The sequence below is a fragment of the Megascapheus bottae genome, chromosome 20 (genome assembly GCF_031878675.1).
Source record: "Megascapheus bottae isolate mThoBot1 chromosome 20, mThoBot2.hap1, whole genome shotgun sequence".
Classification (NCBI taxonomy): domain Eukaryota; kingdom Metazoa; phylum Chordata; class Mammalia; order Rodentia; family Geomyidae; genus Megascapheus; species Megascapheus bottae.
The window spans coordinates 4,346,961-4,361,882 of record NC_143528.1 but is presented as its reverse complement, the minus strand read 5'-3'; the positions used below and the strand labels follow the sequence as shown (position 1 = coordinate 4,361,882).

Genomic DNA, 14,922 nt, shown 5'->3' with positions numbered 1-14,922 from the left:
CACCTGCATTTTACCACATCACCAAAGGCTGGAGGTCATTCCTGGAGCATCACAGAAGCATTTCTTTGCTTTTTCCGGCTACAAGAGACTGGGTCTCCTCTATTCTCTGAGCCCCACCTAGAGAACTGTCTTTTCTGCAAAGCCTTCTCTGGCCTACCAGCTGGGTGAATCTCATTCCTTAACATTCACAAAGTACGTTACTAAACCCTGTCCTGTGGCACTTAGATCATCTTGTGTGCCCTTACCTATCATTCCCCACATACTTCCCGCTCAGTGAAATAGTAGGCTCCTTCAGGGAAGGGCTTCTACCTCCTTTACTTGTCAATACTCTCAGAACACAGGATGCCAATGGAAGTGCTAACATAGTTGTTAACTGTCTGAGTGGGTAAGTGAACTAAAGAGCCAACTTTAAAGAAACTAATATAGGATGAAAGTCCCTTGTCTGAAATGCCTAGATCTAGAAGTGTTTCTGATTCCAAAGATTTTCAGATTTCAGAATATTTTGCAGAGGCTCTGCCAAATGAGTATTTCTAATCCAAAATAGAAAATGGTCTGTAATCAAAACCTTTTGAGTGAAAGATACGAGCATTTCAGATTTATAAATTAAAAATGTTCAACCTGTATATTCTTCAAGAATATCATATAAGTCAGGCATATCAGTGGTCTCACTACTTAGAAGATGAGATCTGAGGATAAAGCCTTGAAGCTAGCCCAGGCAGGAAAGTCCAGGAGACTTGTATCTCCAATTAAATCTTTTTTTTTTTTTTGCCAGTCCCAGAACTTGAACTCAGGGCCTGAGCACCATTTCCAGCTTCTTCTATCTATGTGGTACCAAGGAATCGAACCTGGGTCTTTGTGCAAGCACTCCACCCACTAGGCCAAACTCCTGGACCTATTATAACATGAGCTTTGAACAAAAAAGCTAGGGGCCAGTATGCAGGCCCTGAGTTCAGGTCCCAGTGCCAACTACCCCAAAAGAGTATCATATATACATACACACCTGTTTTTTATATCGATAGCTACATTTTTATAGTTAGTAAGTGCTATGGGCAAAAGAAGCTTAGGGACAGTGCCCAGGGCCTGAGTTCAAGCCCTAGGACTGGGGTGGGGAGACTATATATTACATATATATTCAAGAAAATAAGTCTTACTAACTACTTAGCTAAAGATGTTCACTTTGGGGAAGAAGGAGTAATCTCTACTCCATGATGAAGGGGAATTTAAGTACTTTAACAAACACTTTAAAAAAAACTTACGCAGATCTGCTGACAAATTTTTAGGTAGACCAAAGGCAATGCCAATTGTTTGAATCACAGCAAAAAAAAAAAAATCCGAATAGTCATACAAATGAGAGGCTTATAAAAATTAGCCATCACCAAGTATGATGGTGCATGCCTGTAATCCTAACACTTAGGAGGACGGCCTGGAAAAAGAGATCCAGTCTCAAATGGTTATTCTTTTTTTTTTTTAATCTCTAATCCACCAATAAATTAAAACACTAACAGTACCATATAATTTAGAAACATGCCTAGTGAAGACAGGGACAATACTACCATATTCTTTGGGTTCTTTTATTTCATGAGTATTATTTTATTAGAGGATTGGGATGGACTCAAACACAGCTTCCTACTGCGAGGATGGTGGTAAGGAGAGAATTCCTGTTTAAGGCAGATCTAACCTTAGAGAGGAAAAACAAATATCCTAGCCCACGCCTGGTATTTAATCCCCTTTGGAAACACCAGAGTCTTTTCTAAAGCTCTACATCTGGACTCCCACCATCCCTAGTGCATTCAAACCTTTTACAGAGCCCTGGGGAAGACAAATGGGAAGACAAATTTCCCAAGAGGAAATGAAACTCATCTCAAGTGATGTAAGGCTCTTTCAGAACAAGACATTGGAATAAATCTTATATAACTCCCTTTCCACCAACAGCAACAGGCTTAAACTTCCTAGGAAGCTTTTGAACTAACAGCCATTTTGATTAAAGAAATTACAAAAAATGAAGGCAAGAAAAACAGCCTTTAGAGAAACTGGCTGCTAATACCCCAAGCTGGCTGCTTATATACACAAGAGCAAATAAATCTCCTATTTTAGGAGGTTTGTTTCAGGTCAATACCTCAAATGAACAAAAAGCACATCACTGAAAGCAAAACCACATGGATTTACTACCTTGGTCCTCAAGACTGCATCTGCCTACCCAATGCTTAATTCACAGAACCAGCCCAGGCTTAGGGATGCCTAGATGTATTCTATCCCTTTCCACCAAGGTGGGAGGGAGGGAGGTCATCTGTGATGCTCCTCTATTTCTTCCTGTCCAGGGGCTTCACTTGCTATTCTAAGGGTATTAAACAGAACTTTCTAACATCCTCCATTGCCAGAGGCCAAGGAAAAGCAGTATCCTAAGTTGTTCACTTTGTAACCAAAGGCAGTGGTGCTCACTGTGGCCTAAATCCACATGGTTGAGAACTCCTCAGAAATGGACATTTCCGCTTGCTGGCATGTGAGTGTCTGAGTCCCAGTGGCTCTCAATCCGGATGGTCCTCATTAAAAAGCTGACACTCAGCTATGACTAAGAGTAAATGCAACAGATATTTCAAGAAGCTTGTCACTGATGCAGCATATAACTATCCCGACTAGAGCAGCAGCCTCCCTGGAGCTTCTCCCAACCAACTGGGGGGAAATATGTAAACAAGTCATTAGAGTGAGAGGCAAGCCATCAGGGCAGACATCGGGCAATGGCCAGGCTTGCTGGCCTTCGGTCACTGAAAGGAAGAGATGACCCAGGCATGGGGTAATTAGCCAGGCCATGGCCTGTCCCAGGAGCCCTGCTACTTAGCTTTTAAACAAGCCTCAGAAAGGAAATCAGGAGTCTGGGCCAAGGGAGGAAAATGGTCACTTTCTGCTAAAGAGTCTCAAAGCACAGGTTCTACAATTTAGATAGTGAAACAAAAAACACTGGTGTGTGGGGGGAGTATAAAGGGCAGGGCACATCTGCAGAGGAAACAGTCACCTTAATTACCATGTCTAGAGAAAGTGCGATTTCATTACAGCCTCCCAAACTACCGACCCAAGAAGGAAACCAGAGAAGTGTTTTCAATTTGAGAGACTGGAAAGCAGGAGAACCAACTCTCCCTGCCCTGCCACAAATTTGGACCCTGAAATACTTTCCGGCCTCAAAGCACATTTCAAACAACAGCAACACTGCACCTTCACCCTACTTTCAAACCTGTAGCCGTTATTTAAATGGTACAACAGCTCGTTTTAGTTTCTGACGACGGCAACCCAAAGAACACCCGAAAAACACCCAGAGAGGCCTCTCTGACAGCCATAGCCCTGCCACTAGCCCCACCTGTGTGCCCAGGTCCCTCCAGGGAGGGTGCAAAACGGACCCGGAGACAGGCTGGCCAGACAGGGGCGGCGCGAGAAGGGCCAGCGAACTCCGCACCCCGGCAGTCGCGCCCTCAACTCCAGCTATAATTAAAGAGAAGAGAAGGCAATGCTTTGGTTCTAGAAACATCTGCCAGGTCCACAGCCAGGTCAGACCCAAGGCCAAAGAGGCCACCGTTAGCAGATGAACTATTTGCCGGTGATATCCTCCACAATCTCGACACCATTTCCCAAGGTCTCTTTGGCACGACCTAGAAAGCACCCCAACCGCCCTCCACAAGCGACAGAGGAAGTCGTTTGGTGGGGTCCTAAATAACTTGGGATCTAGAATAAGCTTTTCTCTCCCAATCCCAAAGCCTCATCACCAAGTCTCAGGAAATTCTGAGGAGGGAGGTGGTAAGGATAAGTTAAAGAATCTCAAGTTTTAATTTAGGAGAGGGGGAGGGGGAGGAAGAGGGATGTAATAATGTGGCTGCGGTGTGCCCGTGTGGGGTGAAACGGAACCAGATGCGGCCGCTACATCTGGGAAATGGAGGCCCGGTGGGGGGGGGGGAGAAGACGTAGAAATGCCTTTCAAAGATGGGCTAACAGCTTCTTCTAGGCTCGGCAACGAGAAGCAGGTTCTCCCTCTCTCCCTCCCCCAAAAAGTGCCTAGGTGTCTGATAGGGAGTACTTGCCGTGTTCAAACCACATCGATGGTGTCGATCTATTTCTCTGCAAAAGTTAAATTCCTGCTTCTTTCTGATCTCCGCCCAGACAGGCAGGGGTTGGGGGACAGCGGGGAGCAGAGGGGTCAGGGCCAGAAACGCAACCAGCACCGCTGCCGAAAGAACCTCACCGGAGAAAACCGTAGTAGTCCCTTCCCCCACTTCCAAGAGCCTGAGTGGGAATGTGCGGCCCCCGCCCCCCGCCGCGGCTTCACAGCACCCGCCCGTCACCCTCCGCTTCTCCAAACTTCCGACCCGCTCGGAAACCTTCTAAGTAAAACATCACCCCAACCCCCTCAGAAACAAGAATCTTTGCTCACTCTCCGCTCCAGCAGACCCAGCCATTTGGTGACGACACCTTCACAAAACCTATTCCAAGACAAGCTAACCTTCCCCTCCGCTTCAGGCGCCCGTCCATCCGCCCCCAGCTCGGACCCCACTCTTCCCAGGAGGGGGGAAAATCTCAGGTTTTTACCGTTGCGCGCAAAGCTAGTTGCTGAAACGGGAGAATCCTCATATCCTCATAAGGGATCCGAAAGAGATGGAGTGGAATGCAATACCCGCGCGCGCTAACACGCACGCACACGCGCGCGCACACACTCACACACACACACAACCTCGCTGCCCACTCCAGATTCCCTCCCCAGTTCGAGGAACTGAAGGAACCCAGGGCCTCCGCCACCTTCTCTCCACCCGGTCCCTTCCCGGACTCACAACGGAGCCGGCGCCTCGCCAGCTCCCGAGCGCGACTTGGCGGAAAAGTTGGGCGGCAGGAGGAACGGCGGACGCAGCGCGGGGAAGGGGCGCAGCAGGCGACGCCGGCGGAGGGAGGGGGAGGGAGGGGAGAGCGGGAGGGGGCGCCGGGGAGGGAGCCCGGAGGTGGAGGGGCGGGGAAGGAGTGGAGGGAGGCGCCGACCGCGGCGGGGCTGCGGGCGCAGCGCGCGGCTTGGAGGCTCCGGCGCGGGGGGCCGCTCGGGACGCCAAGCCCGCCCCGGATCTAGGGGCGCCGCGGCTCTTACCTCACTTGGCGCAGCGGTTCCGCCTCTGGAGAGCTCGCCGTGGCTTGGGAAGGCGGGCGAGTGCCCGCGTTCCCCTCTGCGGCTTGTCGCCCCCGGGTTCTGCTTGGGTCCTCGCGGGGTCGCGAGAGCCCCGCGGCTGGCGCTTCGTTCCCGGCTTTGCTCGGCGCCTCCAGCCCGGGAGGAAACAATGGAGCCGAAGCTGGTGCCCCGGAGGCGGGGCGGGGGGAGGGCTCCCGTCCGCCGCCCCGGGTCTCCAGACCTCGCGCCCCCCTCTCTCCAGAGCCGAGCGGCGGCGCCTCACGCTTCGGGCAGACCCGGCTCCATCGCCCGGCGGGGATTCCGACGCCGCGGCGAGCCCGACTGCAGCACACGGCCGCTGCGCCCCCACCGGGCGCCCCTCCGACCGGAGAAAAGTCCTCGGTCTCCGCGGCTTTTCCAGCTGCGGCGCGCGTGCTTGGGGCCCTAGAACGCGAGGTGGCCGCAATGCGTTAAACACAGCCTCGAGCTTGTCCAGACGTTGCTGCCCAGCTCCGGACACAGTCCTGGTTCCCGGCACTCTGCGGCTGGACCAGCGTTTGGGCTCCCGCTTGCCGCCGCCCACTGCCCGGGCCGCCGCACCAATGCCCGCAGGAGCCTCGGAGCGCTTTGCGCCGGCGAGGCGCCAGGGCTCCGACTCACTCCCACCCGCGCTGGCCACGCCCTCCCCCGCCCCCTCCCCTGCTACGGCCTGCTGGGCCTTGTAGTTCCCAGGCCTTGGCGAGGGGAGGCCCGGAGCCAGCTGAAGTGTCCAGCAGCCTGCTTTCTTTCTGCCAGTGGGCGCCCCTGTCCCTCGACCTGGCCACCGACTTCAGGGTGCCCGAATTTCAGGATGTGAACAGATTAACCGTTGGGAAGATGAGGTGAGGGGGCACTGTGGCTCTGACGTGGTCTGTGCCACTGGGAAAGTGATGTTCAGTCTCTGTATCTGTTTTCTTATCTATGTCACAGGGCTAATAATATTTTGCATGTAGCACAGAGGAGTGAGAGGCTGGCGAGTAATTTACAGGCAATAAATACAAGCTCCTTTTTCATGAGGAGGGCGACCGCCTCCTTCCCCTCCCCCCTCCTCCTCCTTCTGTCCTCCCCCCCTTCCCATCCTCCCTCCTCCATTGCCCTTTGCCTTGAATCTCAGCTTTCCCCAGCCTCATAATTCAAGGTTTTTGGTACACGGGGGTGACGAGGGGTGGGGATGGACCCTGCCAATCTACAGCCTGCAGTGAATGTTCAGCAAACACAGAGTGAGTGGTGGGAAAAATACGCTGTTGGTTTGGCAGTTATTCAGAGTCTGCTCACAGCACCTCCAATATCCTATGCAATCCAGGCAGAGGGGCTCAAATGGCGTCTCCCTGGGACGTTACACAGTGTGATATATAACATGTTCGTCTATAATCCCGGTAGACAGGAGTCCCCTGGGGGACTCTAAAAAACACAATCGTGGGTGGACTGAGATGTGAGGAACCAAGCTATCCCAAGAAGGAGCCAAGAATCTTTTGTTTCCTAAGGCTCTGTTTGGACCATGATGTGTGATGCAGGGTTTGGGGGCCACTGGCAAGGTAGGAAATATGTCACACACTGAGTATGAAGGATACTTCCATCTGAGCTGCCACTTGTAGACATTTTGATTTTGAACAAGCCATACAGCTGACAGAATGAAGTCAGAAGTACCCATCTGGTCTCCTTCAGGGTGCTGTCAAGAGAATCCATTCACCAAAAGTGTTCCACAAATAGGAGTCACTATGGGAAGTGAGGCAACAGTAGCCAGGTTCCCTTGTCCTCACCCCAGCCAGGAAAGGTTATGGAAGCAGGAATGCTAAATTGGATTGTGCCACTCCCTCCAAAGGTTAGACAGAATCTCTAAGCTATTTCTCTATGTGAGCAGCAGATGAGAGAATAGTAATTGGCATAGGGTTATACCCAGCTGCTACTCAGCCAAACAGAGAAATGAGGAGAATGGCAGTGTGAGAACATCCTATTGAAAAAAATGACTAAAGTGGCCAGGCACTATTGGCTTATACCTGTAATCCTAGCTACTCGGGAAACTGAGGTCTGACAGTTGAGGTTTGAAACCAGCCCTAGCAGAAAAGGCCACGTGACTTTTTTTTTTGTCTATCATGGAGCTTGAACTCTGAGCTTGGGCACTGACCCTGAGTTCTTCAGCTCAAGGCTACCACCCTACTCCTTGAGCCACAGTGCCATTTCTGGTTTTCTGGTGGTTAATTGGAGATAAGTGTCTCATGGATTTTCATGCTCAGGTGCCCAAGCTGGCTTTGAATCTCGATCCTTAAATCTCAGCCTCCTGAGTAACTAGGATTACAGGCATGAGCCATCAATACCTGGCTAAGACCATGTGACTCTTAACTTCAATAAAAAGAGGGGTGGTGGGCTGGGAGTGTGGCCTAGTGTTAGAGAGCTTGCCTAGCATGCACAAAGCCCTGGGTTTGATTACTCAGTACACATACACAGAAAAGGCCAGAAGTAGCACTGTGGCTCAAAAGGTAAAGTACTAGCATTGAGCAAAACAACAACAAAAAAAACCCTCAAGGGTACCCAGGGCCTTGAGTTCAAGTACTGGTACCAACACACACACACACACACACACACACACACACACACACACACACACACACACACTAGAACAAAAGACTGGGAATTTGGCTCAAGTGGTAGATTGCCTGACTAGCAGATGCAAGGTTTTGAGTTCAAGTCTGTACACAATTACTTCAAAGCACACAGGGGGGGGGGAGAGAGAGAGAGAGAGAGAGAGAGAGAGAGAGAGAGAGAGAGAGAGAGAGAGAGAGAGAGAGAGAGAATGTGTGTTTATTTCCTATAGCCCTGAATTTAATTTCCAGCAAACAGGAAGCAAGAAAGAAAAGGAAGAAAAGTGGGAGTGTCTCTCAGTCATTGATAAAGCTCATGCTTAGCATAAGTGAACTTCTGCCATTTTTTTCTGAACATACCCTTCTAGTTTTAGCCCTTCGGCTTTTGATCAGGGCCCATGTGTCCTGCCATACCCTGTCCCCTGGAAGCACTTTTCCCCAGATATAGCCACTGTTTTCATACTTAATAGAAGTGCGTGTGTGTGTGTGTGTGTGTGTGTGTGCGCGCGCGCGTGCGTGCGTGTGTCTTGGTGCTTAAACTCAAGTTCTTGAACTTTCTCCTTTGGTTTTCACACTGTAGTCTGGTGCTCTACCACTTGAGCCACACCTCCATTTCTAGCTTATTGCTGATTAACTAGCAATAAGAGTCGTACAGACTTTTCTACCCTGGTTGGCTTTGAACCAGTATTTTCAGCTCTCAACTTCTTCAGTAGCTAGAATCGTCAGAACCCAGCTTGGCATAGCTTTGTTTGTTTGTTTTTAGTTAGATTTTGTTTTGTGCTCTTTGCTCTTTCTCTCTAGCTGGCTTCCATACTAGGTAGGACATAAATATCCCACCTGTGTCTCTTTACTCAGGAGGTTTATCATCCATACATTTGTTTTGAGACTTGATAACCAAAGTTACCTGGGTTAACTGGATAACCTGGTAACCTGATTTATCAGAGGAGGAGATACAGTTCCGGGGAATCTGATTGGAAAGGCAAGCATGGAAAATCCAGAACTGAGTGTTGACACTTAGCCACCGTGTTGCTAAAGGAGAGTGTACCAGAGATGTCCTCCTATTTCTTTAAAATCCCTGTGCAGGAGATGTGGCTCAGCAGTCAAGTTCCTATTATGCTTGAGGCCCTAGATTGATCCTCAGCCCTGCTAATATTTGGTTAACAGCTAGTGCCTTTCTTTTCTTTTTTAATTCAGAATGATTTGTGTAGTTATCTCATGCTCAAGAGATGAGGCTGAAGAATATGTCCTGGTTGAAACAGAAAGAGAAAGATCTAAATACCAATTTGGTATTGAGAGGCATAGACTCATGGCTGAAGCAGTTCTTGTGTTTATCAAGAAACCAAAATGAACATGAGAAGCCAATGTGCTTGTTCTCTCTCAGCTGTTCACAGGGAAACAGGTAAGACTGATCTGGAGAAGGTGAGCAAGCCAGAGGCAGCATGGGCCACTCTTAGTCCTGGCCTAAATAATAGAGCCTGGGTTGCCTTCTTTTCCCATTCTCCTCCTGCCTCTGCTCTTTTGGATTTGCAGACTGTGGCTTGACTCCCATCTCCCAGCAGCTCAAATGCTCAGGCTGCAGGGTTCAGCAGCGCTAGGTGATTGCAGTATAGCTTGGAGGGTTGTGGACACTCTGCCTCCACATCCAGAAATGCAGTCTTTCCTGGGAGATAGATAACAAAGGGTCTGGAGCAGCCAGGCATGATTTGGCAGGGGAGGTGGGGGGGGGGCAAACAGACACAAGCCTGGAAGCCCGGTTGTGTGAGTGTGTGTGTGTGTGTGTGTGTGTGTGTGTGTGTGTGTGTGTGTGTGTGCACGCACGTGCATGTGTGTGTGGGGGGGACAAAGGCCCCCTGTGGACTCCTTGATCTGTAGGCAAAGGGGATGGTGGTGAGTGAATGAGGCTGAGGGAAACTGAGCTTTCCCTGAAGCCTGCTAAGCCCCCTTTGTTGGGAAAGACTGCACACATCCATCCCTCTTCCTCAGGCTTTGGGTGTCCTCCCACTTCTCCCAGGGAGGAAGGAAGGGGTCCCATTCCCTGCAAGCCCTGCTCCCTCTCATCTTAGTTATTGAGAGATGAGCACCCCACACACAAGGTCTGCACTACAGATTCCAGCCTCCGAGTCACAGAAGAAGTAAAGGAAGAAGAGACTGATCCTAGTCTGGCTGGGTCTACTCTGTCACTGTCCTGCCCAGTCCAGCCCACTGGGGTTCCTGAGATGGTTGCAATGACGAGTCTGGGCTTCTGAGCTCATGGCAGGAGGGAACTAGGAGGCGGGAACTGCCTGGACTTCCCCTAAAATAGCAGATCAGTCATAGGTCCCTGAAAGCAGGTGGGCCTTTTGCCCCAGGCCCCAGGAGTTTGGGAGCAGCAGCCAGTGACCATCTGGCGGCCATTTGGTGACCCCTGGCTGTTCCCAGCACAGCTTCAGCATGTTGGGGAAGGGAGGGTCCTATTTGGCTTGATGTTTTTGTAAATAACATTCATTCACTTTCTTCTACCCACTGGGAGTTGGAAAACAAGCAGACAGGATCCACAACTTAGTGTCTGGCTGCCACACCACATTTATTCACTGAGCTCTGGGGCAAGGGATGGGCACTTGTGTGTTCTGGGGACAGTAGATCTGAAGACAAAATAGGCAGGGCCACAGCCTTCGGGGCTCAAGATCTTGTGGGTCCATTAAAGGCAGCCACACCCAGGGGCATCTGCAGTGTTTGGGGGGAAGAGATTAGGAAAGAATATGACTCATAGGGGAAGTGATGCCTGAATCCTGAAAGATGACAAACATGAAAATCCAGAATCTGAAATAATTGAGGAAAGCAAGCTCCAGAGACCCTATGTTAGGACATGGATGAGGTGGGCATCAAAGCTTCCCAGAATGATTTAGTCTCTGTGGCCAGTTTTGAGTGTAAGCTTTGACCTATAGACTTTTGGGTGAGCTCATTAACTTTGTTGTCTCCTCAGTACAGTAAGGAACAAGGGTAATTGTTCTAGGGAATGTTGAAAAGATTAAGTGAGAGAATTAGAAAGCCTGGGCATAGTGCCTTATACACTGTAGGTGCTCAATTAATAGCCATTGTTACTTTTTGAGGCTAGTAACTTATCTTTGGTTGGGGACATCTCTTTCAGAGGTACCTGTAGCTTTTAGTGTCACTCCCTGCTCCCCTGCATCTGTGGATTCTGTCTTCTGAAACACCAGCTGCAAATTAGGATAAGTTTTCCACACTAATCTTCCTCTTTACTGTACCCCAAGATAAGCAGCCTTTTTTGTTGTAGTTTTTACTGGGAAACAAGAACAAAATAAGATCATTAATGGGGAAGCTAGGGAGGCTTTGGAAAACCTCAGCAGATCTGTAGGCCCATTGTACCTAGTCTAGGCTTTTCATTTCTCATAGAATACTAGTAGCAAACAAGTTGACCTTTTGTCTTTGCATTTCTTCAGGGTTCCCCTAATTCTCCTTTCCTCCTGACTTCAATTCCCTCCCTCCCCACACCAGCTTAAAGCCACTCATTCAGCATCTGACTAGAGACTGAAGAGGTGATAGAAGAGGCAGTGACAAAACAGTGGGAAATTTGCATTTCTAAGAAGCCCCCAGGAGGAGAGGACCCAGTTCAGAGGCTTCTTCTAGGCCCAGGGACTGAGATCAAAGTTTCAGGGTTAGACTGGGATCCCAGAGGATTGAACTTTGAAGTGGAGTCCATCAGATATGCTAACTTATTTGCAGATGATTTTTTCCCCTGTGTCCTTAAGAACTTTTGGTGATATTGGAGTGAATGGAGTCAGAGAGGAAGAGAACAAACATAATCTCTTTTACTTAGGTTAAATAAGTGAGATATATATATATATATATATGTTGCATAAACATACTGACTAAACAATAGTACATGCAGGGGAGGATTGAAATGGTGAAATTCCTTCAAACAACTTACACTTTAACAAAATGAATACTACAGAGCGGAGAAGTCAAAAGGAAGGAGGGTAGATGAATGGAGAGCATGAATGGTGGGAAAATACAGTCATAATATTCAATTTGCATATATGAAAATGGAACAGGTAACTTGATGGGGTAGATGGGTTTGGGAGAAATGGAAGAGAATGATGGATTATATTCATCAAGATGCATTGTACCCATATATTGCTGAGTTGACTTGAAACTCCTAGCACAGGTACTTAAAAGTAATAAAAAGAGCTGATGTGGTGGCTCATGCCTGTAATCCTACCTACTCTCAGAAGACTGAGGTCAAAGTCAGCCCAGGCACAAAAGGACCTGAGACTCTTATAGTGAAGCGGGGCTTGGGTTAGGGTAGGGCCGTAGCCTTGAGCTGAAAAGCTCAGGGACAGCGCCCAGGCCAAGTTCAAGCCCCATGCCCCCCCCCCACAAAATAAATAATAATAATAGAAAGAGTGGACTGGAAATGTTAGTGATGGGAGAATAAGCACTCAAATCCACTATGGATCAGATAACCTCTCTGGGAACCATTTGATAAAATATATCAACATTTAACAGGTTTGTACTTTATATATTGTAATCCAGTTATTCTTTTTTGTCAATTATACAGATGCTCTTGCATATCTATAGAAAGACTGCATGTACTGTATATTTGGTGATATCTCTGTGCGTTTGTATGTTATATGTTTTATACAAGTTATCTGTTTTACATATAATACAAAGATTGTTGTTTTGCCTCCCTGAATTGATATATCATAATGGTTTAACAGATTACCAGTTTTGCAATTATGGGAATACATAAGTTATTTCACCTAGAATCCTGTGGACTGGGCCGATGATGGGCAGACATATTGCATCTAATGCTTTCTATTGACAAATAATACATTATTATTGCATGTACATAACACATCTGTCTTTAGTATCTGAGAGTGATTAAAGACCAAAAATCTAAGAATGCCCAAGTCTCTTACATAAAGTGACATAGTGTTTGCATATAACCTATATTTCAGATGCTCTCTAGTTTACTGAGAATACTCAGTGCAATATAAATGATATGCATATTGACTTTAAAAAAACAACAACTGACTTCATACTGGCTTTTTATTTTTCTAAGTGCTGAGGATTCAACTCAGGAGCTCATACATTTTTTTTTTTGCCAGTCCTGGTGTTTGAACTCAGAGCCTGGTCACTGTCCTTGGACATTTTTTTGCTTAAGGCTAGTGCTCTGCCACTTGAGCCACAGTGCCACTTCTGGCTTTTTCTGTGTATGTGGTACTGAGGGATCAAACCCAGGGCTTCATGCATGCTAGGGGAGTACTCTACCAGTAGGCTACACTCCCAGTCCCAGGCATTCTACTTCTGAGCTATATCCCACACATCATTAGTTTTTATACTAAATAATCTAGGGAGTTATTATTATTATTATTATTGTTATTATTATTATTTTACAGCTTCTGGGGCCTGAACTCAGGGTCTGGGCACTGTCCCTGAGCCTCTTTGTTTTTTTGTTTTTTTTTTTGTTGTTGTTGTTTTTTTGCCAGTCCTGGGCTTGAGCTCAGCACATGAGCACTGTCCTTGGACTTTCTCAAGGTTAGAGCTCTACCACTTGAGCCTCAGCACCACTTCCGGCTTTTTTCTATGTATGTGGTACCAAGGAATCAAACCTGGGCCTTCATGCATCATGCATGCTAGGCAAGCACTTTAACCACTAGGCCAAACTCCTGGTCCCACCCTGAGCCTCTTTGTGATCATATCTAGTGCTCTATCACTTGAGTCACAGTACTATTTACTGCATTTTCTGGGTAGTTTATTGGAGGTAGTGTCATGGACTTTTCTGCCCAGGCTGGCTTTGAACTGTAATCTCAGCCTCCTGTGTAGCAAGTATTACAGGCATGAGCCACCAGCACCTGTCTCATCTAGGAAATTAAGACAAGAAAAAATGTTTGCACATGTTCAGTACAAGTGCAAATTTTAAAAATCAATTTCTGTTTTTGGATAAATCCTGTATACAGAGTATACAGAGAACTAGCTATTTTTGTTTGTTTATGTACAAAATGTCAGGAAAATCACACAATTGGTGAACTGACCTACAGCTGATCAGTGGTAGGAAGGAGGCTTTCATTTATTTATTTATTTTATTATTTTTATATTATTTTATTATTATTTTACCAGTCCTGAGGCTTGAAATTAGGGTCTGGATACTGTCTGAGGACTTTCTCAAGGCTAGTGCTCTACCACTTGAGCCATAGCACTACTTCTGGCTTTTTTCAGTGTATGTGGTACTGAGGAATTGAACCCAGGGCTTTGTGCATACCAGGCAAGCACTTTTATCACTAGTCCACATTCCCACTCCCCAGGAAGGAGTCTTTTAGACTATACTCTGTCGGCACTATTTAAAATTTTCACAATGCATCTGTATTTCCTATCCCTCTCCCAAACATATATTAATGTTCTGTTAAAACAAAAGTCTGTTAATCAAGCTATTAATAGTGGCTTTTCTTTAGGAGCCTTGCATAAATGATTATGGTTTCTTTTTTAAATGATGTGCATCTTTGACCTTTTTGTTGTTGTTGTTGTTGTTGTTGTTGGTTATGGAGCTTGATCTCCGTTCCTGGGCCCTGTCCCTGAGCTTTGCGCTCAAGGCTAGTGTTCCAGCCCTTTGAGCCACATCCCCACTTCAGTTTTTCTGGTGGTTAACTGGAGAACTCTTAAGGACTTTCCTGCCTGGGCTGGCTTCATATCTTGATCCTCAGATCTCAGCCTCCTAAGTAGCTAGAATTATAGGTGTGAGCCATTGGCACCTTTGAACTTTTTTTTTTTTTGCCAGTCCTAGGGCTTGAACTCAGGGCCTGAGCACTGTTGTTGGGCTTTCTCCAGGCTAGAGCTCTACCACTTGAGCTACAGCACCACTTCCAGCTTTTTTCTAGGTATGTGGTACCAAGGAATTGAACCTGGGGCTTTGTGCATGCTAAGCAAGCACTGTACCTACCACTAGGCCAAACTCCCAGCCCACCGTTGAACTTTCTGAATGGAATATGAAATCAGCAAAACAATAGTAATAGTAATAATTGCAGTTTTTAAAAAAATGAGTTTTCGGGGCTCAGGAGCGTGACCTAGTGGTAAGAGTGCTTGCCTCAGTTTTCACTGAGTATTGGGATTTTATCTTTAGATGTGAAGAGATTTATAAGGAAATGGCCAGTAAGATGTAAGTCATTCTGCTATTTT

The 14,922-nt window shown here is 47.4% G+C and overlaps 1 protein-coding gene and 1 long non-coding RNA gene across 8 annotated transcripts in view; one reads left to right on the top strand and one right to left on the bottom strand.

Annotated features, from left to right (window-relative positions):
• The window catches only part of Fgfr1 (fibroblast growth factor receptor 1), a 53,385-nt gene extending 47,817 nt beyond the window's left edge, over positions 1-5,568 (bottom strand). For 4 of the 7 annotated variants that reach the window (XM_090353899.1, XM_090353901.1, XM_090353904.1 and 1 more), the window contains exon 1: positions 4,809-4,890. The gene's annotated coding sequence lies outside the window, so the exon portion shown is untranslated. Of the gene's footprint in view, positions 1-4,569; positions 4,669-4,808; positions 4,891-5,113 lie in introns of those variants that run through there. The other 3 variants (XM_090353902.1, XM_090353903.1, XM_090353900.1) reach the window with 2 other exon arrangements.
• Positions 5,569-5,618: 50 nt separating this feature from the next.
• The window catches only part of LOC150049100 (uncharacterized), a 53,053-nt gene continuing 43,749 nt past the window's right edge, over positions 5,619-14,922 (top strand). The window contains exon 1 of the long non-coding RNA XR_016539017.1: positions 5,619-6,012. This is a non-coding gene — a long non-coding RNA (uncharacterized LOC150049100). The remainder of the gene's footprint in view (positions 6,013-14,922) is intronic.